This window comes from Halichoerus grypus, chromosome 6, assembly GCF_964656455.1.
Source record: "Halichoerus grypus chromosome 6, mHalGry1.hap1.1, whole genome shotgun sequence".
Taxonomy (NCBI): Eukaryota; Metazoa; Chordata; class Mammalia; order Carnivora; family Phocidae; genus Halichoerus; species Halichoerus grypus.
In genome coordinates this window covers 95,359,170-95,385,497 of record NC_135717.1, presented here as the reverse complement: position 1 = coordinate 95,385,497, position 26,328 = coordinate 95,359,170, and the positions used below count along the sequence as shown (strand labels likewise).

The 26,328-nt window shown below is 38.1% G+C and overlaps 2 protein-coding genes across 2 annotated transcripts in view; one reads left to right on the top strand and one right to left on the bottom strand.

Annotated features, from left to right (window-relative positions):
- LOC118552633 (pyridine nucleotide-disulfide oxidoreductase domain-containing protein 1) overlaps nucleotides 1-22,510 on the bottom strand; it is a 30,411-nt gene extending 7,901 nt beyond the window's left edge. The window contains exons 1-6 of the mRNA XM_078075740.1: nucleotides 22,326-22,510; nucleotides 11,710-11,787; nucleotides 8,751-8,871; nucleotides 5,820-5,935; nucleotides 3,263-3,336; nucleotides 886-986 (exon numbers count right to left, since the gene is read on the bottom strand). The gene's annotated coding sequence lies outside the window, so the exon portion shown is untranslated. The remainder of the gene's footprint in view (nucleotides 1-885; nucleotides 987-3,262; nucleotides 3,337-5,819; nucleotides 5,936-8,750; nucleotides 8,872-11,709; nucleotides 11,788-22,325) is intronic.
- Nucleotides 1-26,328, top strand: part of LOC118546527 (cationic amino acid transporter 3-like) — a 120,968-nt gene that overhangs the window by 59,004 nt on the left and 35,636 nt on the right. The gene's annotated exons all lie outside the window — the stretch shown is intronic.

The following is a 26,328-nucleotide window of genomic DNA, read 5'->3' as shown; positions in this document are numbered from 1 at the left end:
GATTTTTGTGCATGAAGGGAGTGAGGGAAATCCATTCAGAACTTAAGAGAACAAGTAGTTGCATTGGCAGGTAACACCAAGGGTATACTTTTTAGTATAAGCTTCATTGATAATTTCAAATGCAGTCTTTAAAAATTACAACTGCTAGAGACTATAAAAACCTCTTGAGGGCAGTCTATGCCGACTTACTGTTATATCCAGAACCTTAGGAAAGTGCCAAGTACATAGCAGATAATGTTTACTGAACCAAACTGCTGAAGTTCTCAGGTTAAAAATACTATTAATCTTTGGATCTGAAGATGCAGGAAAAAAATGATTTTGTATAATTTCTATCACAAAAATTAGATATGCCGTGAAGCCAGCTCCCCTCCAAACTACCCAAGGCTGAAAAGAGATCATACACAGTAATGAGGACTCTATATATGCTTCTTACAGTACTTAAATATCACAGCCTTTTACTATTTAAATATAATGTATCTAATAAATAAAATGAGTAAAAGCAAGTCATCTGCTTATCCAATTAGGGTGTTAAATACATATTTTATTTAGAATTCATCTAATAAACTTTGAAATATTATAATGCATGTGAAGTGACCTTTGAGAAAGGATTAATTTAAAATAGGACAGCTATATTCACTGTAGTCCGGGTCTGGAAATCTCTCTGCCTGGGGAACTAAAAAGAAGGGCATGAGTCAGTTTTAGATGAGTGAAATACTTAACTGGTAAGGAACTGGGCCACATGCCATTGGTCCTGTCTGTCCTAGCATTTTGGATTTTAAGTAAAATGACCTAGCAGTTGTTTTGACTTACTTGTAATCAGTCTTTAATGAATGGTTCAAGAATTTAAAATTGCATCTTAGGTTTAATTAGTATATGAACACATACCTCTTTTGTACCTTTAAGATTCAAGCCTTCATGCCAATCAGGTCACAAGGCACTGCCCATATTACCAGCACCAGCTTTGGTTTGTGTTTCCTTTTTCCTTCCTGAAAAGATAAACGCAATTCAAAATTCAAATGATCTAAAAACTGCCAGGCAGAGAAGTATGCTTTTTGTTTTCAAGTTTTTAGGCAATGTTATGATTCTCATATGTTTATACAGCATGACTAAACTAAGTTATGTGTTTTGATCGTTTTATTCATTATTTTAATATTTTGTGATAAACAGTTATAAAATGGATCTTTCAATCAAGTGTTTATTGTATATACAATGTGTTTTTGCATGTTATATACATGGTTAATATGAAAGGTACAATCTATCCGATAAAGTGTTGATATCCAAAACATATACTCATACAACTCAGTAACCAAAAAAAAAAAACCCCAAAAACAAAACAAAAAAACCAACCAAAATAAAAATGGGCAGAGGACCTGACAGACATTTTCCCAAAGACATATAGATGGTAACAGACACATGAAAAGATGCTCAACAACACTAATCATCAGAGAAGTGCAAATCAAATCCACAATGAGATATCACCTTACACCTGTTGGAATGTCTAGAATCAAAAAGACAAGAAATAACAAGTGTTGGTGAGAGTGTGGAGAAACAAGACCCCTTGTGCTCTGCTGCTGAGAATACAAACTGGTACAGCCACTGTGAAAAACAGTATGGAGATTCCTCAAAAAATTATTAGAATGACCAGTAACTCCACTCACGAGTATTTACCCAAAGAAAAAAAACACTAATTCAAAAAGATATGCACCCCTATGTTAACTGTAGCATTATTTATAACAGGCAAGATATGGAAGCAATCCAAGTGTCCATCCATAGGTGAATAAAGATGTGGTATATATGTGTATGGTGTGTGTGTGTGTACTATTATTCAGCCATAAAAAAGCATGGGATCTTGCCATTTGCAACAATATGGATGGACCTAGAGAATATTATGCTATGTGAAATTTAAATCAAAAAAGACAAGTACCCTATGATTTCACTCATATGTGGAATTTAAGAAACAAAATAAAAAAGAGACCAAAAAAACCCAGATTCTTAAATTCAGAGAACTGGTGGTTGCCAGAGGGGACGTGGGTAAGAAGTACGAACCTCCAGTTATAAGTAAGTCACGGGGCTGTAAAGTACAGCACAGGAAAGATAGTCAGTGGTACTCTAGTAAGTGTGTACAGTGACAGAGGGTAACTAAGCCTACTGAGGTGACCACGTCATAATGTATAAAAATATTCAATCACTATTGTTGTACACCTAAAACTAATATAATGTATGTCAAATATAATTCAATAAAAAAATTAGCCATCAATTTTTAAAATTTTGTCAATTTTTAGCATCCTCAAAACTTAAAAAATTCTTCTTGAATTTTATAAGCCAAAAGTTAAAAACAAACAAAAAACTCTTTTAAAATAAAAAAACTGAGGTCTGTATTTCTTTTATAACTCACTTGCATTTTTTGTAAAATTACCTTAGGTGCTGTCCAACTGCAGCATGTTTGCAAAGGTGCAGATGGGCTGCTTCATTTAATTCACTAAGTTTCCAGTTTTACTTATACATATTTTTCATGAAAAAAAAAAATCCTAGAAAATCTAAGTCATGTAGAATATAGAAATAAATATTATCTATATTCCTATCTCCCCCAACTATAATATTTTGCTCAATGTCCTTATGGCCTTTTTCTATATGGCTTTCATCTGTGAATTAATGAACCAGATGCTATATCTTCAGTTGTATACCTGGTTCTTTTATGTGCAATTCTAGCCCCTGATTTTTCAGCAATGAGCTCTGAAGTCAAGAATTCAGCTGCTCCTGCATCAAAGAACTAAAGTTTCAATTTCCAAAAAGCCAAGAGCTGAGAGTACCACAGATCTTGAAATAGGGAGTCATGGGCCAGACAGGTAACCATATAAATGAGTGAAGCAGGATGGGTATAAACAATAAAAAGTGGTGGGGGCTGTGACTAGAAATCTCTAAAAGTGTGCACTTTAGAGATTTAGAAATCCCTAAAGTATGAAAAAATGTTTTTCAAGATAGTCCATGCTTACCAAACACCTCTATGGGTCACACCTCTCCAGTCACCTGTGTGTGACCCCTTGAGACAGAAAACATTCCCTAAACTCATGTTTGGCAATGACATTTCTACAACTATGAATTCCATGAAAGCCAAAAATATAAAGTGGACATTTTCCTTGAAAATATATGAAAACCAATTACATTTATCTTTGAATTTCAGAATACCAAGATGTTTCTAGTCTGCCAATAATCACATGAATCACAGAGCAGTGTTTAAATAGGATTTAAAATATATACTTACACCAGTTCAAGTGCAATGCCGCCATTCCCTATGATCATTATTCTTTGAGCTTTAGTAAGCTGTTCCTGAAATTCCTGTATTAAAAAGAAAAGGAGACAGTGTTCACATGTAAATAGTGGGCAAAACTTGAAGCAAGAAGCTTCAGTGATAATATTCTCAAAATGTAGGAATTTTATCTGATTTACAAAGGAACAAAATAAATCTCTTTCCCACTCTGCCAGGACGGACCCTCCCAATATTACAAATGCTCTCTGTTTCACCCAAGCTGTCTTCATAGCAATGCCTCTGCTGATTTTCCTTGCCTTTTAGGTCAGTACATTTAGAGTAGTTCAGAATTCCAGCAAGCGGCACGACCTCTAGTTCAACACATTCCTAACTCCTTGATCAAATCAATTTACTAACAGGACACTGGTCTGTATCCTACATACAGGGTTATTCCTTTTCGTCTAGTCCTTCAGTTGACACTTTCCCTGGAGTCACTCAACACTCAAAACTTGCATGAATGAGCAGCACAACAGCTTGGTGGTTAAGAGTCCCTGGCTCTAGGAGTTAGTAACTGCCCGCAGTTATTAACTTGGGCAAGTTGCTTAACCCCTCTGTGCCTCCGGTTCTTCAACTATAAATGGAAACAAGAAGTGACTCTATCTCATTAGGCCTCTGCAAGCATTAAGATAATGTAAATAAAGCTGTTAGGAGCAGGCACAATAATGTCTAACATTTATCAGAAAAAAATGTTCCGTCTTATCATTATAAGACAACTAACTGATGCCTTTACCACCTTCCTCCTCTGCCCCCTAAAAAAGATCATAATGAGCTTAGAGAAGCCATGGTCATTTTTTTTTTTAAAGATTTTATTTATTTATTTGTATGAGAGAGAGCGAGAGCACGCGCGAGCATGAGCGGGGGGAGGGGCAGAGGGAGAAGCAGGTTCCCCGCTGAGCAGGGAGCCCAATGCGGGACTCGATCCCAGGATCCTGGGATCATGACCTGAGCCGAAGGCAGACGCTTAATGACTAAGCCACCCAGGTGTCCCAGCCATGGTCATTTTTGTGGCACTTTCAAAAGTACAGAATAGTCCCACTACTTCAGGATGACATCTAAATAGCCAAATTCCTCTTCCTACTATGTCAAGTTCTATTAAATTCTATTTCTACTAAATTTCTATTAAATTCACCCAAAACTTTACTGTAATAATCAATAAATAATGCCTGAAATTGACTTGTTTAAAATGCTACAAGAAAAAAAAAGTTAATTTTAGTTTGTCCTTCACTGAGGACAGTAAATAATTTAAGAAAGGTGTTAAAAACGCTGGACATGGAGATAAGTGGCATGAGTTTAAATTGTACTTCTGGGGGCGCCTGGGTGGCTCAGTCGTTAAGCATCTGCCTTTGGCTCAGGTCATGATCCCAGGGTCCTGGGACTGAGCCCCGCATCGGGCTCCCTGCTCAGCGGGAGGCCTGCTTCTCCCTCTCCCACTCCCCCTCTACTTGTGTTCTCTTTCTATGTCTCTCTCTGTCAAATAAATAAATAAAATCTTTAAAAAAATAAATAAATAAAAATAAATTGTACTTCTGATAGACTTAACAACTACTTTAGTATAGGTAAAAAATTAATTTCTCCATCAGAGTTTCCTATTTGTAAAATGGGAGTAATACTGTCACACAGGATTATCATAAGCAGTTAGGTCATGTATGTAGAGGGCTTAGCTGGAACATAGTTATGAACTCAGTCTTTGATAATAGGAACCTGAAATGTTTACAATTATAATTAAATTATAATTTATAATTAAGTTTTCTAGTTTTCTCTAAATTCCTATTTAATTAAGAACAGGCTGAAAGAAAACATCAATTTTCAAGAATATAAAATATTATTAATAAATGTAAAATTATGACCCTATGAGACAGAACTACAACAGTGAGCTTGAGGTAAGACAGAATATTATAATCAGAAACCAGGAAGAGTTTCTTGGCAAGAAGGGTCACTGAACCCCAAAGCCCTGAAATCCATTACCAGAAGTTGTAGAAGGTTCCACAGAGTTTCACCTTATTAAGATAGTTTACTATAGTTCCTGAGCACAACAATAAACCAAATGAATTTTTCAGTTCTGGGATTCTGTCATGATTCTGTACCACAAAGATCTTCTGAATATAAATTTTTTTTGCTAAGGGGTAAGTTCACTAAGTTTGGGATATGCTTTACCTTTTTGGAAAAAGATCATTACATTATTTAGATTGCAAATCACATATTCCCAATCAAAGTACAGTAATGAATGTGTGTATAAGTTATAACCTTCAGCTTAATTGTTGTATCTGGGATACATGCACAATGGAAAAAACACAGAACACCAGCATGAACTAAAAAAAACCCAAAAATTATCAACCAAAGCCAAACTGAAATTGGCAATAACATTATAAATACTTCCTGGTTTATGGATCATAAAACAAACCTCTTCTATAATTTAGGAATTAACACTGTAAGTGGAATAGTTTGATTCAAATATAGAAAAGTCAAAGAAATATGCATGTTCCTTTCCCATGAACCAACCTCAAAATGTTACCTGAGCACTCTGTGTACCACGGATTCCTAATACGTAAGGATTTTCTTCACGTATCAACTTTGGTTTCGCTCCAGCACACAAACAGAGCTTCTTATACACATGCTGACTGCCATCTCCTGTTAAAATGCATTGTAAAAACACAGAGCAAGGAAGGGGAGAGGAGAAACATATTCATCTATGGGTACAATTTCATTTTAAATAAAAAACTCAATATAAGGAAAGCAAAAAATACATTAAGGTTGCCTCTTGGTGACACTCAATACTTTGTTACAGCAACTGCAAATCAAAGTAAACATGAGAATGCATTCAGTCAGTCATTCACCATCATTTCAGGGCCATGAACCATTCTGGGAATTTGGCGAAAACTAGTCTTTCTCCCCCTGGAAAAAAAGGTACATTCATACCAGATTTTGCATAAAACGTAAGGAATCTCATGATATTCAGGGAGGTATGTTGACCTCAGGTTAAAAACTAAACATTCAGAAATTTTAAAATTGAGCATTCTGATATTATACCTGGGGCAGGCCTTAATGAATATTTCTGATCTCAGTGGAAGTTACTGTAGGAAGATCTAGTAATTCTAATGGTATCAGACCTTAATAGGTGGTATGGGTACAGGGGGGGTACAGTGTGGTAGGAAAGAGTACATCATCTAAAAACATTAGAAGTGCTAAAAACACAGTATTTATATGCTTAAGTACAAATAACAATCACTTCACCAGCAAACATGCTCTTTGGGGATATTTTCATATATATTTCATGTATTTTCACATGAAAAATGTGTTAACCTTAAATCCTAGCATGTACTGGTTTTAAAGTTATTTAAATTAATTTTTAATGACATCATTGAGTCTAAAACTACATATTTGAGATCAACTATTTTTGTTCCTTAATATCGAATGAAAACCTACATTGAAGTAGTAGCCTTCAGAAGGTACATATCTATAAGTACATATGACTGAGAGATGCCAGACTTTGTCAGAGTGGTTTAGAGCTTAACACTGTGCCATGTGTTTGATTTATAAAACATGGCAAATCATAACTGTAGCACTTGATACCCACTGAGACATTGGTTACCCGTTGTAACTCTTCAGCTGCTTAACAAAAACATAAAGCCAATAATTCCACACAGTATAATGCATACAGGAATTCTACACAAGTCTTCCTGCAGATAATATGGTTAGAATTTTATCTGGCAAACAGTAGTTATAGACCCTGACCAAATCTAAAAATAATTTGCATTTAGCTACTGTTAAAACACATACAAGAACTCTTTTCATTGGCTACTATTATGTTTTTGGAAGTAGACATGAAGATAAAACACATAATCTCTAATTCATTAAAGAATATAAAGGACAGATAATACAAACATCTCATTTAGGACACTTCAACATGGTAATGGGCGGCACTCTAATTTATTCAATGCCCGAATATAAATTCCCTCACAATTAGTACACATTTGAGCACACTCTATTTGCAAATTAACTGACATGGATGTTATATAGGATATGTACTACTATAAATATTAGAAATTCATCCTGGTTTTAGGATTCAGATTAATTTTTTCTCATAAAATTCAGTACTTATTTTTTCCTGTCAAATTATTTGTGTTCTGAATGTATTATAAGTGTGTTTTCTCCCTAAGGGAGAACTCACAAATGAGAGCTGCTCTAGGGAAACAACCGCAAACTCCACTTCCCATCTTGCCTGAAGCTCATCTGAGGATATTGTTGATCATCTGACAACACCCTTTTCTGAGCCCGCCTTATTCAGTCCCATGTCCAGTGGGTTACTGGGTCCTGCTGAGTTTACAGTAGAAATCTCACTCATATCTGGGCCATTCTTTCCACTACACTGTCCCTGTCTTAGTTCAGGCCTTCTACCATTCTGGATGATTGCAACCACCTTCTGATTTGGTTGCTGGCAACCAGCCCCTCACTCCACCCCACTTCATCCTCAACACTGCTGTCAGATCTACCTTCCTAAAAGAGTATCCATGGTATCACCCTGCCTCCACCTAAAATGTCTTCATTTCTCCATTGATTACAAAATAAATTCTTGGCATGATATAAACAGCTCTTCACACTCATTTCTTTGGCCTCATCTGCCAATCTCCTTTCCTTGTCCCCACTGCAGTCCCTCTGAGTGTCACTCTTCTACATGCTCCTTTCCTTTTCTTTGGGCCTTTGAATAAGCCACCTCCTTTTCCTACAATGCCCCTAATTAAAAACTCTTAATTCACCCACCTTTTAAACCCTATTCAAATATTACTCCCTCTGTGAAGTCCTCGCAAGTCTCTAATATCAGAGATTATTTCATTATTATCACCAGCTCTTTGATATCAAAGAGTTCAGTGACTGCTTTTCACGTCCCTATACTTATACGTGTGCATGTGTATATTCGCTACGACACTGGGCGCTCCCAGGGCAGGTTCACTGTAATATTCCTGTTGTCTCCCAGCACTTACCGTGGTGCCCAGAACACAGCAGACACTGTAAGTGTTAATGCTCATGTAAAATGTAAAAGCTAAAACGCAAACTAATTATAGAATCATAATAAACTCACAACAAGTATAAATTTTCCCAGTAATAATATAAATCACTAAACTTTATATGCTAAGGACCTTAGTGGTGGTGGCGGTACAGACGGGGTCAAAAGAAAGCAGGCAAAAGCTCATCGAGATTGAACAGTGGGCTGACATTAAGAAAGAAATCCTCGGGCGCCCAGGTGGCTCAGTAGGTTAAGCATCTGCCTTCAGCTCAGGTCATGATCCCGGGGTCCTGGGATTGAGTCTCACATCGGGCTCCCTGCTCCTCAGGGAGCTTGCTTCTCCCTCTCCCCACTCCTCCCCTCCCCACTCATGCTCTTTCTCTCTCTTGCTCTCTAATAAATAAAATCTTAAAAAAAAAAAAAAAAAAGAAATCCTCTTACATGTTCTTTACTCTTTAGTTGCTTTACTCTGGATTCTATAATCTTAATATTGGGAAAACGATTTTCTAACATGGTTTTCGGTTGCTCTTCAACATCAAAACTCCTCCAATACTTTAGAGACCTGTATTAGATCAGAAAGGTAAAAATATTTGTTTAAAAAATATTTCAAAAATTTTAAATAATAAAAATACTTTCATTTGTTTTTCTACACTACTTACTTCATATTCATAAAACAAAGTCGGCCAATTGCACTATATACAGTGTAAAGAGGGCTAACTCCACATTTTAAGACTTGAACTCAAATATTAGTCCTCCCTCTCGGGCAAGTCAGCCAGGTCACTGCGCCTTAGTCTCCTAGCCTGGAAAATGAGGGCTGACTCTACTCACTTCTGCATACTTTTACCACACACCTTGTTGATTCCTTTATCCTTACAGTTTTCTCTGTCCACTTACTAGCCAACTTTATTGTGATCTAGCCTTTAGACTCTTTCCTGTTGTCTAAACCCAAGAGCATCCTCTTGGACTCACTTCTCTTCCTGTGCAGCCATGACTCCACTGTAGATCATTTCATGTTTTGCCCAAACTTTTACTTCCTTGCTTTCTTTTCTTTAACCATTAATTACCCTGAAAACCCCCCACCACAGACTGAACTGCCTGCTTTTTCCAGTCCTATACCCAGTGTGCTGTGGAAGGACCACACCTTGCAGACTGGCATTTGACCTCAGCTGCCCCCTAAATACTACTGGGAAATCCTACTACATGGCCCTAGTGGTTCTCAAACTGTTTAGTCTCAAGACCCCTTTACACACTTACAGATGACTGAGGACCCCAAAGAACTTTTGTCCATGTGAGTTAAACCCAGTGATACCTGCTACATTAGATATGAAAACTGAGAAAAATGTAAAATATTTAATTTAATTAGAAGTATAATAAATCCGGGGTGCCTGGGTGGCTCAGTCGGTTAAGCGTCTGCCTTCGGTTCAGGTCATGATCTCAGGTCCTGGGATCGAGCCCCACATCAGACTCCCTGCTCAGTGGGGAGTCTGCTTCTCCCTCTCCCTCTGCCTGCCACTCTCCCTGCTTGTCCTCACTCTCTCTGTGTCAAATAAATAAATAAAATCTTAAAAAAAAAAAAAAGAAGTATAATAAATCCAATACATGTTAAACAGATATAATATCCTTTTAATAAAAAATAACATTTTTTTTTCCAAAACAAAAGAAATTAAGTGAGAAGAATGGCACTGTTCCACATTTTTGCAAATATCTTTAATGTCTGGTCTTAATAGAAGATCTGCTTCTCCATTCAAACTATTACAATATGTTAATCTCGTTGACGTATATGCAGCTTTTTCAGAGAATGTATATTCTTCTTTGACGTTACACTAAAACTCAACAAGCGTGATTTCTTAAAGATTAGTTGCAATGGAGAATTTGAAACCATATCAAAGAATTTTTCGTCCTCTGTTCCTGTGAAATCCACTGGTCTATCCTGCACTTTGAATGGATCTTGTAACATCACATTCGTCATCTGGACAACAGTGGTTCCCTAAGTTACGGAGATCTGCCCAATGTTAACACATTTTATATCACTACAATACCAAAAGATCACATTATTATCACCAACAATCTCATCAGAAACGTCTTTAAGTACCACGAGGCTCACAGTGAGGAAATGAGTTTTCCAAAGTTCTAATTCTGGCTGGAAAGCTCTAATTTTGTCCTATTGGCAACAAATACTATCACCTGTGTTCCTTGAAGTGACAGGCTCACTTCACTCATTTTCCAAATATGAATCACTATAGTGTGTCAGTTGTTCTTTCAAGTAAAGCTGGTGTCTGTAAGAGTAATTAGCTCCTCTTGTAACCCAGCAACAGCACAACTGCTTTTCCTTGAGACAACACTACTCCTGTATGTAGAACAAGTGCTTTATGCCTACAACCCATTTCATCATACAGAGTATTAAAAACGTACACTTATGAGTCAGGACTTAATAAAACATTTTTTACTGGCTCTAATTTATTTAACTGAGTGCGTGGCAGTGAAGAATACAATGACCGCCAGTCCAGTTTAGCCACCGTTGCTCTTATACCATCGGTGCTTAAGTGTCAATATAGTGACAACTTGTATCAAAGACTGTGGGTAGTATTCTTCACTGAAGTATGGGAAGAAAACAGTTACTTATTTAACTTTTTTGCATAGGCATTATAACATTCATAATTAGAGCACTATAGCATATGCATATAATTTATAAACATATAAATATACATATATTAGGATTTTAGCAAACACTCTTTAACAGGTGACATACCAGATCAAAACTGTTTAGAGATTGGGGTGCCTCAGTTGGTTGAGCTTCTGACTCTTGATCTAGTCTCAGGTCTTGATATCATGGTTGTAAGTTCAAGCACCACTTTGGGTGTGGAGCCTACTTAAAAAAAAGTCTGTTTAGAGATCACTCTTCTATGATACTATGACCCAAATGATCTTAGACTTCTAATGTAATGTTATAATGTGTGTAATATACATTTATGGAACTACAAAGTGTTCTCAGATGCTTATTACACATGTGAAACATTAATTATCTGCAAATGTGGCTGAGAAGCACTTTTCTGATTTTCAGACACACACATTTATACACATACATCTATTTATAATAATGATATACCCATATATATGTACCCATAGTTAGATTTGCATAGCATTTTTCCTCAAAAGAACTTTAAAATTTTCTAAAAAGTAATTCTGAGTGCGAGGAAAAGATGGGGGAAAAAAAGACAAATTCAACATCATTTAGGTGCTTTTGATACTTAATTCTAAACTTTGAGCTTTGATCTTAAAATGACTATCAAAAGAGTATTTGTCATTTTAAACACTTAAAAACTATAACTACACTAAATGCTAGTCCAGTTACTGAAATTTAAAAACATTAATACTAAGAAAGTTATACAAAAGTTCTTACCTGCTTGAAATTTGTAACCGCTTTAATAACAGAAGCTGTTACCAGGAGAATATCTTCTGATGGAAACTGGATAGCCAACTTATTAAAAAAAAAAAAAGTTGGGAGAAAATATATGATAAATAACTTTAGGTACTTTAGGTATTAATATATATGCCATGGAGGGTGAGACAGGGATAATGCAATTTTAATAATGTTATTAACCTAGGAAACTATAAACTCACTTTTCCTCATCTAAAGGTCTCCATTATTCTGTGTCTTCTTATTTATGGGGTAGTGGTGAGTAATGTCCAACTCTGATACTGATAAAACAAGTAATACATTTACACTAAACACTAACAAAGACCTCCTGAACAAGAAAAATGATACAAAGAGGTATTCCTTATTTAAAGTTGTCATGTAGAGAATGAGAAAAAAAAATTTTCCTAATTAACGGTTAAACCAACTTCTATTTCTTTTAAAATAATGTTTTCATTTCCCTTCAGTGGGATGAAATTATACAGCAAACCCTTACTAGTAAGTACTCAGAATCTTAGCCTGACTTTTCCCAAGTGTTCTGGCATTGCTATTCTGCCTCTTCCAAATGCCCAACCAGTATACACTCTGGGAAAACAAAACCATTTTAGTAGTAGCTTCAACAGAATTTAGAGGCCAAACTTGCCATTTTTTCCCATCATTTTCCCTGGTTACAACCTCTCTCTTTCTCACTTTAAACTTCTTGAAAGAATCTTCTTAAATCACACTCCGGTTCCTCAACTCCACCACATTCTATTTCTTTCCCTACTATACCATTAAAACTGACCATGTTCAACCAAAAAACTATTAGAATGAACAAATGAATTCAGTAAAATTGCAGAATACAAAATTTACATACAGAAACCGGTTGAGTTTCTATACGCCAATAATGAGCCATTGGAAAGAGAACTTAAGAAAACAACCCCATTTACAATTGCATCAAAAATAATAAAATACTTGGGAATTTATCCAAAGATGTAAAGACCTGTAACTATAAGCCACTGATGAAAGAAACTGAAGAAGATATACATAAATGGAAAGATCTATCATGCTCATGGATTGGAAGACTTAATATTGTTAAAATGTCCATACTACCCAAAGCAATCTACAGATTCAATGCAATCCCCATCAAAATACTAATGGCATTTTCCCCAAAACCGGAACAAAGAATCCTAAAATTTGTATGAAGCCACAAAAAGACCCTGAATAGCCAAAGCAATCTTTAGAAAGAAGAACAAAGCTGGAGGTATTATGCTCCCTGATTTCAAATCAAACTACAAAGCTGCAATGATCAAAACGGTATGGTACTGGCATTAAAAAAAAAAAAAGGACACACAGAGCAATGGAATGGAACAGAGAGCCCAGATATAAGCCCACATATAGATGGTCAATTAATCTATGACAAGGAGGCAGGAATACACAATGGGGAAAAGAAAGCCTCTTCGTAAATAATGTTAAGAAAAGTGGGGAGGGGCGAAAGATGGCGGAGGAGTAGGGGACCCTATTTCAGATGGTCCCCGGAATTGAGCTGGATATCTACCAGACCACTCTGAGCACCCACGAAACCAGCCTGAGATGTAAGAAGATCTGGATCTCTACAAACAGAATATCACAGGCGGTTGGTTTTGAGGTACGAAGCAGAGAGCCGTGATTCTGCGGGCAGATATCGGAGGATAAACGGCAGCGGGACGGTGCCTGGACGTGGGGATCCTACACCGCTAGTGAGCGACAGCCTCACGCGCTGCTGACGGGCACAGACTCGCAGACCGGTAGCAACAGGGAAAGGACTCTGGGGCCGCCCCCGGGGTGGAAAACCAGACCGGGCGGGGTCGCGCGCACGCGAACCGCAGCCCCCCCCCCCCCGACAGAAACCTGGAGCGACGGTCGCGGGCACGCAAACTGCAGCCTCCGAGACGGAAACCCGGTGCGCTGGGGTCGCGCCGGTGAACTGCAACCCCTGGGGTGGAAACCCCGAGTGGCAGGGTCGGGCGCCCGCGAACTGGGAGCGGCCAGCAGTTTTAGAAGCACAAAGGGCAGAGACGTGCCCCGACCTGGAGGCAGGACTGGGAGCGCTGCGGAGGGGCGCACAACCCAGGCCGCTGCAGTTTATAGCAGCACGGACAGAAACGGAGACAGTGTGGCCTGGAGAGCTCACTGAAGAACAGACTGAGGTCTCTCTGCTCTGAGGCAGAGGGTTGGAAACGGTCTCTTCTGCTCTGACTCGTGGAAGAGACTCGGAAAGCTGCCAGGGAAAGCCGCCAGAGAAAAGCCCCCAAAACTGATTCCTGCTGAGCCCATCCCCTGCCACAGGGGCACAGGGCAACTCCGCCCAAACAGGGTTGCCTGAGTAACAGTGCGGCAGGCCCCTCCCACAGAAGACAGGCTGGGAAAACAAGAGGCCAGCAACCCTAAGGTCCCAAGAAAACAGGTGCCTCTTGCTTGGGTTCTGGTCAATAATTTGGACTCTATACATTCCCTCAAACACCCATCAACAGAATGACTAGGAGGAGGAGCCCCCAAAACAGAAAAGACTCAGAGATTATGACTTATGCTGCAGATTTACAAATGGATGCAGATATAACCAAGATGTCGGAGATGGAATTCAGGCTAGCAATTGTGAAGACAATGGCTAGAATGGAGAAATCAATTAATGGCAACATAGAGTCTCTAAGGGCAGAAATGAAAGCTGAACTGGCAGAACTTAAAAATGCTATCAATGAGATCCAATCCAATCTAGATAATCTAACAGCTAGGGTAACTGAGACAGAAGAGAGAATAAGCAACCTGGAAGACAATATAATAGATAAAAAGGGAAAAGAGGAGGCCAGGGAAAAACAACTCAGAATCCATGAAAATAGAATCAGAGAAATAAGTGACACCATGAGGCGTTCCAATGTCAGAATAATTGGAATCCCGGAGGGAGTGGAGAGAGAGAGAGGGCTAGAAGATGTATTTGAGCAAATCATAGCTGAGAACTTCCCTAATCTGGGGAATGAAACAAACATTCGAGTCCTAGAGGCAGAGAGGACCCCTCCTAAGATCAAGGAAAACAGGCCAACACCCCGGCATGTAATAGTAAAACTTGCAAATCTTAGAACCAAGGAAACCATCTTAAGGGCAGTTAGGGGGAAGAGATTCCTTACGTACAGAGGGAGGAACATCAGAATAACGTCAGACCTATCCACAGAGACCTGGCAAGCCAGAAAGGCCTGGCAAGACATATTCAGGGTACTAAATGAGAAGAACATGCAGCTAAGAATACTTTATCCGGCAAGGCTTTCATTTAGAATGGATGGAGAGATGCAGAGCTTCCACGACCAGCAGAAGTTGAAAGAATATGTGACCACTAAGCCGGCCCTGCAAGAAATATTAAGCGGGGTTCTATAAAAGGAGAAAGACCCCAAGAGTGATCTACAACAGAAATTTACAGGGACAATCTATAAAAACAACGTCTTCACAGGCAACATGATGACAATTAATTCATATCTTTCAATAATCACTCTCAACGTGAATGGCCTAAACACTCCCATAAAACGGCACAGGGTTGCAAACTGGATAAAAAGACAGGACCCATCCATATGCTGTCTACAAGAGACTCATTTTGAACCTAAAGATAAATCCAGACTGAAAGTGAAGGGATGGAGATCTATCTTCCATGCCAGCGGACCTCAAAAGAAAGCTGGGGTAGCAATTCTTATATCAGACAAATTAGATTTTAAACTAAAGTCTGTAATAAGAGACACAGAAGGACACTATATCATTCTTAAAGGGTCTATCCAACAAGAAGATCTAACAATTGTAAATATCTATGCCCCCAACATGGGGGCAGCCATCTACATAAGCCAACTGTTAACCAAAATAAAGAGTCATATTGATAACAATACGTTAATTGTAGGAGACCTCAATACTCCACTCTCAGCAATGGACGGATCATCTAAGCAGAAAATCAACAAGAAAACAAGAGCTTTGAATGATACATTGGACCAGATGGACCTCATAGATATTTACAGGACATTCCACCCTAAAACAACAGAATACTCATTCTTCTCGAGCGCACATGGAACTTTCTCCAGAATAGACCATATACTGGGTCACAAATCAGGTCTCAACTGATACCAAAAGACTGAGATTATTCCCTGCATATTCTCAGACCACAATGCTCTAAAACTGGAACTCAACCACAAGAAAAAATGTGGCAGAAATTCAAACACTTGGAAGCTAAAGACCACTCTCCTCAAGAATGTTTGGGTCAACCAAGAAATCAAAGAAGAACTTAAACAATTCATGGAAATCAATGAGAACGAAAACACATCGGTCCAAAACCTATGGGATACTGCAAAGGCGGTCCTAAGGGGGAAATACATAGCCATCCAAGCCTCACTCAAAAAAATAGAGAAGTCCCGAATTCACCAACTAACTCTACACCTTAAAGAACTAGAGAAAAAGCAACAAACGATGCCTAAGCCACGCATTAGAAGAGAAATAATTAAAATTAGAGCAGAAATCAATGAATTAGAAACCAGAAACATAGTAGATCAGATCAATGAAACTAGAAGCTGGTTCTTTGAAAGAATTAATAAGATCGATAAGCCACTGGCCAGACTTATCCAAAAGAAAAGAGAAAGGACCCAAATTAATAAAATTATGAATGAAAGGGGAGAGATCACGACTAACACCAAGGAAATAGAAACAACTATTAGAAATTATTATCAACAACTATATGCCAATAAACTGAGCAATCTGGATGAAATGGAGACCTTCCTGGAAACCTATAAGCTGCCAAGACTGAAACAGGAAGAAATTGACAACCTGAATAGGCCAATAACCAGTAACGAGATTGAAGCAGTGATCAAAAACCTCCCAAAAAACAAGAGTCCAGGGCCTGATGGATTCCCTGGGGAATTCTACCAAACATTCAAAGAAGAAATAATACCTATTCTACTGAAGCTGTTTCAAAAAATAGAAACAGAAGGAAAACTTCCAAACTCATTCTATGAGGCCAGCATTACCTTAATCCCCAAACCAGGCAAAGACCCCATCAAAAAGGAGAATTTCAGACTGATATCCCTGATGAATATGGATTCCAAAATCCTCAACAAAATCCTAGCTAATAGGATCCAACAATACATTAAAAGGATCATCCACCACGACCAAGTGGGATTTATCCCCGGGATGCAAGGGTGGTTCAACATTCGCAAATCAATCAGTGTGATAGAACACATTAATAAGTGGAGGGAGAAGAACCATATGGTCCTCTCAATTGATGCAGAAAAAGCATTTGACAAAATACAACATCCTTTCCTGATTAAAACTCTCCAGAGTATAGGGATAGAGGGAACATTCCTCAAGCTCATAAAATCCATCTATGAAAAACCCACAGCGAATATCATCCTCAATGGGGAAAAGCTGAGAGCCTTTCCCTTAAGATCAGGAACATGTCAAGGGTGCCCACTCTCACCACTGTTGTTCAACATAGTACTAGAAGTCCTAGCAACAGCAATCAGACAACAAAAGGAAATAAAAGGTATTCAAATTGGCAAAGAAGAAGTCAAACTGTCTCTTTTCGCAGACGACATGATACTTTATGTGGAAAACCCAAAAGACTCCACCCCCAAATTACTAGAACTCATCCAGCAATTCAGTAATGTGGCAGGATACAAAATCAATGCACAGAAATCAGTTGCTTTCTTATACACTAACAACGCAACTGTAGAAAGAGAAATTAAAGAAACGATTCCATTTACAATAGCACCCAAAACCACAAGATACCTCGGAATAAACCTAACCAAAGAGGTAAAGGATCTATACTCTAGGAACTACAAAACACTCATGAAAGAAATTGAAGAAGACACAAAAAGATGGAAAAATATTCCATGCTCATGGATCGGAAGAATAAACATTGTTAAAATGTCTATGCTACCCAGAGCAATCTATACCTTCAATGCCATCCCGATCAAAATTCCAATGACATTTTTCAAAGTGCTGGAACAAACAATCCTATAATTTGTATGGAATCAGAAAAGACCCCAAATCGCCAAGGAGATGTTGAAAAAGAAAAACAAAGCTGGGGGCATCACGTTGCCTGATTTCAAGCTATATTACAAAGCTGTGATCACCAAGACAGCATGGTACTGGCACAAAAACAGACATATAGACCAATGGAACAGAATAGAGAACCCAGATATGGACCCTCAACTCTACGGTCAAATAATCTTTGACAAAGCAGGAAAAAACATGCAATGGAAAAAAGACAGTCTCTTCAATAAATGGTGCTGGGAAAATTGGACAGTGACATGCAGAAGAATGAAACTCGACCGTTCTCTAACACCATTCACAAAGATAAACTCAAAGTGGATGAAAGACCTCAATGTGAGACAGGAATCCATCAAAATCCTAGAGGAGAACATAGGCAGTAACCTCTTTGACATCGGCCACAGCAACTTCTTTCAAGATACATCTCCAAAAGCTAGTGAAACAAAAGCAAAAATGAACTTTTGGGACTTCATCAAGATAAAAAGCTTCTGCACAGCAAAGGAAACAGTCAACAAAACAAAGAGGCAACCCACAGAATGGGAGAAGATATTTGCAAATGACACTACAGATAAAGGGCTGGTATCCAAAATCTATAAAGAACTTTTCAAACTCAACACCCAAAAAACAAATAATCAAGTCAAAAAGTGGGCAGAAGAGATGAACAGACACTTCTCTGAAGAAGACATACAAATGGCTAACAGACACATGAAAAAATGTTCATCATCATTAGCCATCAGGGAAATCCAAATCAAAACCACGCTGAGATACCACCTTCCACCAGTTAGAATGGCAAAAATGGACAGGGAAAGAAACAACAAATGTTGGAGAGGTTGTGGAGAAAGGGGAAACCTCTTACACTGTTGGTGGGAATGCAAGTTGGTACAGCCACTTTGGAAAACAGTGTGGAGGTTCCTCAAAAATTTAAAAATAGAGCTACCCTATGACCCAGCAATTGCACTACTGGGTATTTACCCCAAAGACACAGATGTAGTGAAAAGAGGGCCATATGCACCCCAATGTTCATAGCAGCAATGTCCGCAATAGCCAAACTGTGGAAAGAGCTGAGATGCCCTTCAACAGATGAATGGATAAAGAAGATGTGGTCCATATATACAATGGAATATTACTCAGCCATCAGAAAAGATGAATACCCAACTTTTACATCAACATGGATGGGACTGGAGGAGATTATGCTAAGTGAAATAAGTCAAGCAGAGAAAGTCAATTATCATATGGTTTCACTTATTTGTGGAACATAAGGAATAACATGGAGGACATTAGGAGAAGGAAGGGAAAAATGGGCAGGGGGAATTGGAGGGAGAGATGAACCATGAGAGACTATGGACCTGAGAAACAAACAGGGTTTTAGAGGGGAGGGGGGAGGGGGGATTGGTTAGCCCAGTGATGGGTATTAAGGAGGGCACGTACTGCATGGAGCACTGGGTGTTATACGAAAACAATGGATCATGGATCACCACATCAAAACTAATGATGTATTGTATGGTGACTAGCATAACATAATAAAATTAAAAAATAATAATAATAATAATAAAAGAAAGAAAAGTGGGCAGTTTATGTGCCGAAGAATGAAACCAGACCATTATTTTACACCATACAGAAAAATTAATTCAAAACGAATTAAGGACTTGAATATAAGATGTGAAACCATAAAACTCCTAGAAGAAAACATAAGCAGTAAGCTCTTTGACACCAGTCTTAGCAATATTTTTTGAACCATTTTCCTCAGGCAAGGTAAAACAAAAAGCTAAAAAGCTAAAACAAACAAATGAAATCACATCAAACTAAAAAGGTTTTGCAGGAGAAGGAAACCATCAACAAAACAAAAAGACAACCTACTGAATGGGAGAGGATATTTGCAAATCATACATCCTGTAACAGTTTAATAACCAAAATATGTATTTTAAAAACTCATACAACTTAATTTAAAAAACCCAATTAAAAAATGGGCAGAATTTGAATAGACATTTTTCCAAAAAAGACATACAGATGGCCAACAGACATACGGAAACGTTCACAATCACAAATCATGGAAATCAAAACTACAATGAGATACCACCTCACACCCGTCAGAAATAACAAGTGTCAGTGAGGATGTTGAGAAAAAGGAATCATTATGCACCATAGGTAGGAATGTAAATTGGTGCCGCCACCACGGAAAACAGTATGGAGGGTCCTCAAAAAATTAAAAATAGAACTACCATATAATCCAGCAATTCCACTTCTGGGTATTTACCCGAAGAAAACACGAACAGCAATTCAAAGAGATATATGCATTCCTATGTTCACTGCAACATTATTTGCAATAGCCAACCTAGAGAAATAACCTAAGTGTCCATTGATAGGTGAATGGATAAAGATGTGGTATGTATATATTCAATGAAAATATTAAGCCATAAGATAAATGAAATCTTGCCATTCATCACAACATGAACGGACCTAGAGAAATAGGTCAGAAAAAGATAAATACTGTACGATTTCAATATTTGTGGAATCTGAAAAACAAAACAAACAAAACAGCCTCACAGATAAAGGAAACAAACTACTGGTTACCAGAGTGGAATGGGGTTGGGGCAGAGCAGGTGAAATAGGCTAAAGAGATTAAGAGGAACAAACTTCCAGTTATAAAATACATAAGCCAGAGGGATGTAATGTACAGCATAGGGAATACAGTCAATAATACTGCAATAACCTTGTACGGTGATGGATGGTAACTATGCCTACTGAGGTGATCATTTCATAACGCATAAAAATATCCAAACATTATCATGTACATCTATGAGACTGTATGTCCATACTTCAATTAAGACAAAAAAAATGAGCATCTTCAATTCACCTATACATCCTTAAAACCCACCAGATTCTTTTTAACATCACCTTATTTGAGCTTTCTGTAATACTTAATAATATTACCACTCTCTCCACCTTTCTTTTCTGTATATGTTCTGTAATTTATTTCCCCACTTTCTCTTTTCATTGCTACACCTAGCCCTCAAAACGTTTTTTTAAGTAATCTCTCTGTCCAAAATGGAGCTTGAACTCACCACCCCAAGACCAAGAGTCGCATGCTCTACCAACTCTGCCAGCCAGGCACCCCTCAAAACTTCTTTGTACTACCAAAATCACCTTTCTTTTTTTTTTTTTTTAAAGATTTTATTTATTTATTTGAGAGAAAGAGAGCACATGAGACGGGGGAGGGTCAGAGGGAGAAACAGACTCCCTGCCGAGCAGGGAGCCCGATGCGGGACTCGATCCTGGGACTCCAGGATCATGACCTGAGCCGAAGGCAGTCGCTTAACCAACTGAGCCACCCAGGCGCCCCCAAAATCACCTTTCAATTAGCCATCCAGTCTCATTTTAACCAGTGCCCCTGCCTCAAACACACTGCAACTAATCATCTTTCAAAATGTATTATTTGACCATGTTAGGCCACTGCTCAAAATCATCTCATTACTTGTAAGTTCTTGTTAAATTCTTAGCAAGACTTATGAGACCCATTATTATCTGGTCTCTGCCAACCTTCCTACCTTCATCTCTGGTCACCTCCCCCACACACCATGTTCTTTAAGCTTTGCTGCTCTCAGGTAATGCCATGCTTTTCCACATGAGATAATATCCTTGCCTTCCTTTGGCATGTCTGGCTTTTCCTGTCTACCTGGTGAACTTTTACTTTCTTCTATACTGAGACAAAAGGATACCTTACCTCTAATTTACACCCTACCAATTCCACAGGCACCCCTAAGCTGGCAAACACACTGATGAAATGATTTATTTACATGTCTCTTCCATTAGACTGTGAGTCCCTATAAAGGAAGTACATTGCTCTATTTATAATGGACTAACCAGCCCTTAGCACAGTACCTGGATCACAGTTGTTTATTTGGTGAAAAAATGGAAAATACACAACTAAAGATGAGAAGTTTGAAACATCTCTTGAATTTCTTCCACGACTTCTGTGACTTCAATGATTGCTTATGTTTACTTTATATCAACGAAACAGTCCTTTTTGGAATATATAGGTATATATTTGGTCTGATTATTCACTAGAACCAGAAAAGCACTCCCCAGCTACATTTAATCTCTTGCTGGTTGTTTTACAAAACATTACTAGAAATGAAATCTCTTCTGGGAATTCGAAGTATAGGAAACAACGTAAAGATTTATCTATTATTTACAATGAACTGAGGACCTGGCTTCTACGTAGAAGCTGAATTCAATCAGCTAATTAAAAAAGGAGGCTGAATTTTCTGACCAAGTACTTACTAGTTTTAAGCCCTGTTGCTGCTCTGACATAACTAGGACCAGAGCCTGGTTCGGTCAGCTTTGGGGTTCCCCCCTCAAAACCTTGCTCCCAACTCCTCCCTGTGCCTAAGGCGAAGCTTGAGAGGTACTAAGAACTTCATTCAAGGGCCACCACGCAGTCTCTTAATATCTGAAAGCAAGAATGAGTGCGAGGAAAAGGAAGCGGCTAACGAGGGATCTGGAAGGACACGGGGAGGGGCGGGAGGGTGCTCTGAACGCCACCGCCTCCGGGGTCGGAGAAGCCAGCCTACCTGCTCAGCACAGGTGACAGCCGCGATGCCACCGCCGACCACCGCAAAATTCCCTGCCACCGAGGGAGGGCGCGCTGCCTCTATGCTTTCCGACTCCTAGTGCTTTACTGACAACCAGGGCGTGAGCCACGGGAGCTTGGACTCTGGGAGCGGAAGTCAAACTGGGCGGCCACTTCCGGTGCCGGTGCCTGAGCTCGAGAACCTGAGCTACGGGTGCCCAGCAGCTCATACTTAATGTGCTTGCGTTTGCGCTTCAGATTGTGATTTAGAAGCACAAAGACGTCTCTTTGATTCCAGGGTTTTGTTTTACTGCCACTACACCTGAGTGTGTTTTTTGCACGTAGATTTGATAAAGAGAAGACAAGCAAAACAAAAACAAAGTAAAGAGGATGGGTCGCCAAGAGAAGCTTGGTCAATTGTCTGAACACAGGACAGAGCATTCTCAGAATAAATGAACTGCCCTGAAGTTTTCACTACTCATTCTTGCGAGAAATTTGACATAGGCCTAGCTTTTAAACTCTTACGCCAGAGGCAATATCATCCTTCCCTACCTTTTGCCTAGCAATCCAAGATTTTGTATTTTGGAAGCACATTTCATCATAACGTAGTAAAGCAATACTACTGAATTATTCTCTGAGAAATTATTTCCATTTCCATTTACTGCCCAGAAGTCCCCTAGAGCTTTGGATTCATTTTCCAGGGTCAAGATCCTCCTATACATTATGAAAGCTACCCCTTTAGGGAGGGCAAGGAGAACAGACTGGAACTCAAGCTCCCAGAGAAATGGAGAAAGGCCATTGGACTGGAATTATTGTTTAATTACATCAGTGTTTAAGTATTTCCCATTTTAGTGTGTAAGGCAACATTTTAACATCAACTACATTGAAAGTAAGAGAAATTCAGATTTTCTGATAAATAAATAAAATATTTCCCGCGTCTAGTTATTATAACACTTTGTATTTATACTTTTTGTTTATTGAAATCCCTTGTAGTTCCTGTAAAATAAATGAAGGTATAAAAAAGGTAAAGCATATTTTCTTCCAAATCAATAAAAGACTAAATTATGGTATCAAATGGATGTGGCTAATTTATTTTAGTTGACATAAAATACTGACATTAGAAATAGGTATTATGCTAAGTGGAATAAGTCGATCAGAGAAAGACAATCATCATATGGTTTCATTCATATGTGGAATATAAGAAATAGTGCAGAGGATCAGGGGAAGGGAGGGAAAACTGAATGGGAAGAAATCAGACAGGGAGCCAAACCATGAGAGACTCTTGACTCCAGGAAACAGACTGAGGGTTGTGGAAAGGGAGGTGGGTCCGGGGATGGGGAAACTGGGTGATGGGCATTAAGGAGGGCACTTGATGTGAAGAGCACTGGGTGTTATATGCAACTAATGAATCATTGAACACTACAACAAAAACTAATGATGTACTAGATGTTGGCTAATTGAATTTAAATTTAAAAAAAGAAATAAGTTGTATCAAAGAATTTTATCTGTTTTAAAAAGAAAAAATTATGTTGTTTCAAATAATACTGCAAATACTGCATTATCTTACCCATTAATTTTTTCAAGTACACATTAACCTGAGACAGATTTTTATGAAAGTTTAAGCATAAATTTCTCCTCTTTGGTCTTGAAAATACTTTCTGGTTTACATGAAACGTTAAAATTCCAGCTGTCCAAATCACCTGCAATCAAATCATATTTGGCAGAAACAACGATTCACATTGAACATGCCAACTCAAACACATTACGCTAAAGGTGAAAAGAAATTCGCATTTTGCCATTAGACTTGGGGGACACAAGTTTAACCAATTCTGGTTTGGTTCAGCTGAGGTCATTTATTGTAGGGTTACATTTTTTTTTTTTAGATTATTTATTTATTTTAGAGGCAGGGAGGGGCAGACAGAGAGGGAGAGAGAGAATCCTCAAGTCTACTTCCCGCTGAGCAGGGAGCCTGACCTGGGGCTTGATCCCAGGACTCTGAGATCATGACCTGAGCTGAAATCAGGAGTTGGCCACTTGGCTGACTGAGCCACCCAGGTGCCCCTCCCTGTATGGGTCACATTTTGAAGAACAGCTGTTTAAAAAAATACTTGTAAAACAACAACAACAAAAAGCTGTTATTATTGTGGCTATGAAATTGCATTCACAAAAGGAAAAGTTTTTCCTCAGAAAGATGAAACACTTGTTTAAAGACACATATCAGCTGGCTGTGCAATGATTCACTTTTTGACATGTTTGAAGTAATCTAATGTATTACCAGTTATGGAACAGTTAGTGTGTGGTGTTTGTAGAAAACTGGACACCCATTTATTTCCTCCTTTCTTTAGCTCCACCCATCTGCCCCAGGAACCTACACTATCTTTATATATATATATAAAGATATTATATATATATATATCAATACTCCATTTGAGAAGGAATATTAATTATCAGATGGCATGACTTACAGAATCATAATGTAATGATTTTCCTCACATTAAAAGATAATTCAAAAATGTGTCAAAATATTATACAAACCTAATCATATTGCAAAACATAAATATCTCCTTTAACGATATTCCTATTTTCCTTTTACATCTCTAGGTCCTTTTGTTCTCTGTCCTATGATGATCTACTTGCTTTTGCCTGCCCCTAAATGCACTCGTTTCTCAAAACTCTATCGTCTGTGAAGTTCTCTTCCCTTTCTCTACTACCTTTACAACACCTCTGCTCCTTGTTGCCTATTGAATATACGTCTTCCCTTCTTTTTTTACTAACAGAATCCTAATTTTGTTTAAATAAACAATGTGCTACCTAAAAATCTCTGTCTTTCCATACCCTTTTGCTGCTGAGGTAGCCCAGTGATAGTGTTCTGGCCACCGAGTAAGTAGAAATCAGGCAGGGTTTTAGGAAACCTTTGTCCTCCTGATACAAGTACTGCTAGTTCTTTCTTTTCTTTCTCCTTCTTCCTGTCTGGAATGTGGATGTGAGATTAGGGGTAGAGCAACCGTCTTGCAACCATGAGATCAGAAGTATGAAGATGAAGATCTATTTGCTAATGATGTGCAGGGGAGAGATGGAAAGACCCTTCTCTAAGACTTAATTGAGACCCTTTTAAGACTCTGGATTGCCTACCTCCAGGCCTCTTGTTGCCTGAGACAAATAAATCTCTGTATGTTTAAGCCACTACTAGTTTTCTGTGCTTATTGCTGAAAATAATCCTAACCTAGCCCCCTTATATTTTATTTATTACCTAAGGACAAAAACATTTGATTCACTCCTGTTGTATCTTCAAGCTGTATTTATTCCTATTGCTTATCTTGGATTTCCTTTCAGGGTGCTGTTTGTACAGAACTGAAGGGAATATTTTATATCATTTGCAAAGTCAAACAAATCACTTTTATTTCAAAGGAATTCAATGATTTATTGTGGCATCTCTCACTGTGATTTATCTGCAACATTTTGCTGTAGGCATGATGTGATTCATAATTTGGGGACCTTGCTGATAGTTGATTTCCTTATCTGATTGAGATATCAAATAGTTGTATTTGATATATAGTGTTTATGTTATATAAGTATAAATATAAATATAACTGTTTCCAAGTCAATGGCTTTGTTTTCCTCCCAGTTGTTATGGATTCTATTTAATAATTTAATGTAGCAAATTTCTAAGTCTGAATATATTTCTTCAGTTTCATAAAAGTTTGTATTAATCATTATTAGCCAAATATGCTCAATAAGCACAATAATTTTTACTTTTGTAATAAAAAACGTTATGAAGTGAATTAAGAGAAGTACATTTAGGTTATACAAATGCAAATCAGCATGATCATTCTAATGTCATTTAAAAGTTTAAAAATCATTAGACTTTCACTGATTTATTCATTTAACAAATATTTACTGAGCATCTGCTATGAGCCAGATATTGTTTCAGGCCCCTGGGATATATCTGTGAATAAAACAAGCAAAGATTTCTGTCCTACCAGGGAAAGACAGACAATAAAAAA